General features: G+C 49.0%; 1 pseudogene; it reads right to left on the reverse strand.

The window, feature by feature from the left end:
* Positions 1 to 631: 631 nt before the first annotated feature.
* On the reverse strand, positions 632 to 2,542 carry LOC100954187 (annotated as a pseudogene).
* Between the last annotated feature and the right edge of the window lie 1,675 nt (positions 2,543 to 4,217).

The raw sequence follows: 4,217 nt of genomic DNA on the forward strand, positions 1-4,217 counted from the left end.
TGGAGCAGCTAAGGCTCCAGCCAGCACTGAACTGTGCTTCTAGCTTTATTTATAGAGTATCTTAAACAAGATTGCTAAATGATGTAAATCTTAGCACATAGGGTAAAGATTACATTAGGGAGTAAAAGCTGTGGGCTTGCTAACAAGATAAAAAGGAAAGTATGCAGGGGCTATGTGACTTCTGGCAGAGGAGAAAAGAATGTTAGTTTGTTAAAAGAGGAGAAGCAGCCGGGGTCATTTCTGAACATCTCCCCAGGCTGTGGGGGCCCTGTCACCTCACAGCCTATCCTCCACAGTTGGGGTAATTTTATTCATAAGCAGTCATTTGTACACAAAATATTAATCCCATACTACTGGTGTCACACAAAAGGAAGTGGTTTTAATTTTATGTGTGGAGCAGTATGTTCTATAAATGCTGAAATGTAGGAGAAGCACAAACACAACCTACTCTTTAAAAAAACTAATTCAAAGTAGATTTTTTATTTCCCCCTTCCACCCATAATGAAAGGTAGGGCTGGGATCTGGCACCCACATTTAGTTTTTATCCTTGACCGTTTACAAAGTGTTCCCCTTATGAATGGCACCATTAGGGTTTTGGATAATAGTTCATTCACTCTGAAGAGACATGGTTCTACTCCTTCCTCTTCTTGCCTTCATGCCCATGTTCCTTGGGGCTGCTGCTATCCGAGAATCTTTTAGAGCCACTGTGCTGTTTAGCTTCTTCCAAAAACTTATCCGAGCCAAAAGGATCTTCCTCAAAGTGAACTGGTCCTTTTCTGCCTCTCTGCCTACAGTCTGAGCCAGAAAACTCCTTATCCGGAACAAATCTGTTGGTCTTTTTTTTTTGAGACAGAGCCTCAAGCTGTCCCCCTGGGTAGAGTGCTGTGGCATTACAGCTCACAGCAACCTCCAACTCCTGGGCTCAAGCGAGTCTCCTGCCTCTGCCTCCCAAGTAGCTGGGACCACAGGCATCCGCTACAACGCCCGGCTATTTTTTGGTTGCAGCCGTCATTGTTGTTTGGCAGGTCTGGGCTGGGGATTCGAACCCGCCACCTTAGGTGTACGTGGCTGGCGCCTGAGCCGGTTGAGCTAGAGGCGCCGAGCCAAATCTGTTGGTCTTTATTCTGGCTTCTAGGTCATCACCATACATGTCCTTGTCCAGATTTTTACCAGAACTATAAATGCTCTGGGCCATATCTTACCTCTCCAGTCTTGATCATTATAAATTTCATCTTCTTCATTTGCAAACCCACTGTCCATGCCCTTGGATTGGTTGAAGAGCCTTTGGTCATCCTGAACTTCATTGGAAGTCCAAGGATGGGGCACACCAAGAGCAATGACTTCACTGATATCCCAATTTTCATTTCTCTACAGATTTGACCTCTTATCAGGCGCTCCCCTGGAAAGATTCCTGTCATGCTGTCTCTCTTTTCACCTATAGTGTGGGATTTCATCCCTCTCATGTGCCTCGCCATCCTCTTTCTCCATATGGGTTTTGGTCCCAGCTTGCCTTTCTCTGGCTTTCTGAGCCATTTCTCTAAGTTTCTCTTTGTGTTTCCCCTTTTCTTTCTGAGCCATTTTTCTCCTACTTGGGTGTGCATTTCCACAGCTTCACGAGTCTTCCAATCAGAACTATAAAGAGCTTCAGCCAGTCTGGCAAAATTTTCATTTAGGTGTACTGTCTGTAGTCCTCATCCATCAGCAGCTAGACATTTGTCTAATGGAATTGTATAACCCTTTGCATTTTTCCAGTTATAGATACAAGGAGGAACCTTCCACTCTGGTTGTTCCTTTACAGTCATCTTTCTGCTAGGAGAATGCATGACAGGTGCAGAAGGAGAAGGTGGTCCCCGGGGAATTTTCTTATTGATCTTGAACTTTGGAGGCTCCATTGGGTCTTCATGCATTTCTACCATGTGAATAACCCTTTGTTTAGCTTGAGTTGAAAGCTACTCCTTGCTGAGATGGTGTATATCGGACACTGAGCAGGACCCAGTTTATCAGCTGCTCCAACTGGCATGGCTGCAGCAACCTTCTGTGATACAGAATTTTCTTTTTTTTTTTTTGATTATTAAATGATAGCTGTATACATTAATGCAGACATGGGGTACAGCGTAGTGTTTTCATATACAATTTGAAATATTTTCATCAAACTGGTTAACATAGACTTTGTGTCATTTACTTATTTATTGTGCTAAAACATTTATACTCTGGTTCTAGAAAAGTTCACTTGTACCCTTGTTAGACCATATGATACAGAATTTTCTAAAGTTACCCTTGTCTTATCTGTTATCTCTTTAATAGCTTCTTCACCGGGTCATTGCAAGTCTGGATCATCTGCCTTCATAACCTCTTTTGGAAGCAGGTCATTGTATTTGCTATAAATGACCTTGTCTTTTCACTGTCCTTGTCCAGCAATTGCATCATAGTTAATCTTCCCTTCAGGATCCACCTGAATGGCCAATGCATTTGACATTTTTTTTCTTTTGTCCCGTATCCAGCAGATACTGGGCCACCTGGATTTCTGGAAAAGCACCTCCATCTCCCAAATCCTCTAATGACTGAGGTATCTAGCCTTTCCAGTACCCGTATGGGAGAGGTTCTCTTTGGGGAGAGACCAGTGAGGTCTGCCGTGATCTCTGGGATCTTGCCTTTTCTTCAGCCTCAAGCTGGTCCTGAGATAGCTGAGTGGGTGCAGGTAAAAAGCTGGTGCCATCTTCTTCCTCTTCCTCCAGCACGAGCAACAGCACCGTGGGGCCAATGTTTGCATTTGTTCGGTACAGTTCCTGTTATAATCATGTCCCGCCCCCCACCCCCAGACGTGTGCCATACTCCCTAATATCGTGCCCATTAAGTGGGAGCACCCCCATCCACCTCCCTCCTTCCCTCTCCCTCATTCCCCTGCTCCCCACCTTGAATTGATTTGAGTTTTTCTCTTACCTGGGCATATCTCAGTATTGAGTACATTGGATTGAATGGATCAACTACCTTCTTGAGTCTGTCTACGTCCTCTTTCCCCACTGGCAGGTGCTTCCCAGGCTCACTGGCTGCCTGGGGCACAGCCTGGAGGAGCGCAGGCAGCGGTGGCCCGCGACCCCGACCCCAGCTGCCTCAGAGGCAGCAGCGCGGACCTCAAAGCCCAATACCACAGCAGCGGCCAAGCCAGGTGGTCAGCTGGGTGGGCACGGCAGCACACAACCGGGAAACCAGCGTTCAGCCCCACTCCGAGGGCAGCCCAGCGCCGGCGCCCCCGGCCTGCGAGCCCACAGGCCGAGCCAGCAGCGTCCGCAGAGACCCCCAGGCAACCTGGAGCGAGCCTTCCAAACGCCACCGGCGCCGAACTGCAGCCGCCAGAAGCAGCGAGCGGACCCACGGACAGGGCAACCCCGACCCCACCGCACGCCGGGGAGACGGGCAGGGAAGCTTTTCCGTGGGCGCCAGTGTGCAGCGCAGTGACGCTGTTGAAAGGTGCACTTGGGCTTAACGGCTGGGCTGGGCTGGGCTGGGCAGGCGTGGCTTTGCCCGGTGATCTGCTTGTTGCAGCAGCCTGGACGCCACGTTTCCCTTTTGGAGAGCGGCTAGTCTGAATTCCCTTCCTAGTACTGGGCTGGGAGGGGAGAGTCGGTTGCTCTGAGGTGTCCCTAAACCCCACAGCCAGGGCCAGGAACGTCTTTGGCTTCGAAAGAACAAAGGTGGGGTTTGGGTTGGTTCCCCTCCTTCCTCACCACGTGGAAGGGCGGTGGCCCCAGGAATGACATTGCTGACAAGGCCTACTCACAGCACTGGGACAACATTCATGAGGTGCCTCGCAAACCATTCACGAGGCTGCCTGCTTGGGTAATGTACAGAGAATGGAAAAGATCCTGTCGGAGGACGTCCTGGGTGATAAAGGTTGGGAGCACAGGGAACAGGAACTGCTAGCTCGGGGCTGGGGGCCTGGGGCTGCCAGGTGCGGGGTAAACTCTTTCCTGGCCTTGTCTGTCCTGGCCCTCCCGTTCCATGGCGGCCGGGATTTCCTTCTGCACAGGCCTGTAGCACCTGGGAGGTGCACCCTTGGAGGGCTCGCGGCGTCTTCATGGGCAGCAACACAAAAACAGAACTTTAGTTTCCAGTCCACTCATCATTCCCCATCAAGAGTGTTTCGGTAACAATTTTGAAGAAAGTAACAAAATTAAGTATATATGGTGTTTTAATTTTAATGTACACATTTTTTTTTT

Source organism: Otolemur garnettii, unplaced genomic scaffold, assembly GCF_000181295.1.
Source record: "Otolemur garnettii isolate 467f Iridium unplaced genomic scaffold, OtoGar3 scaffold00026, whole genome shotgun sequence".
In the NCBI taxonomy this organism is placed as follows: Eukaryota; Metazoa; Chordata; class Mammalia; order Primates; family Galagidae; genus Otolemur; species Otolemur garnettii.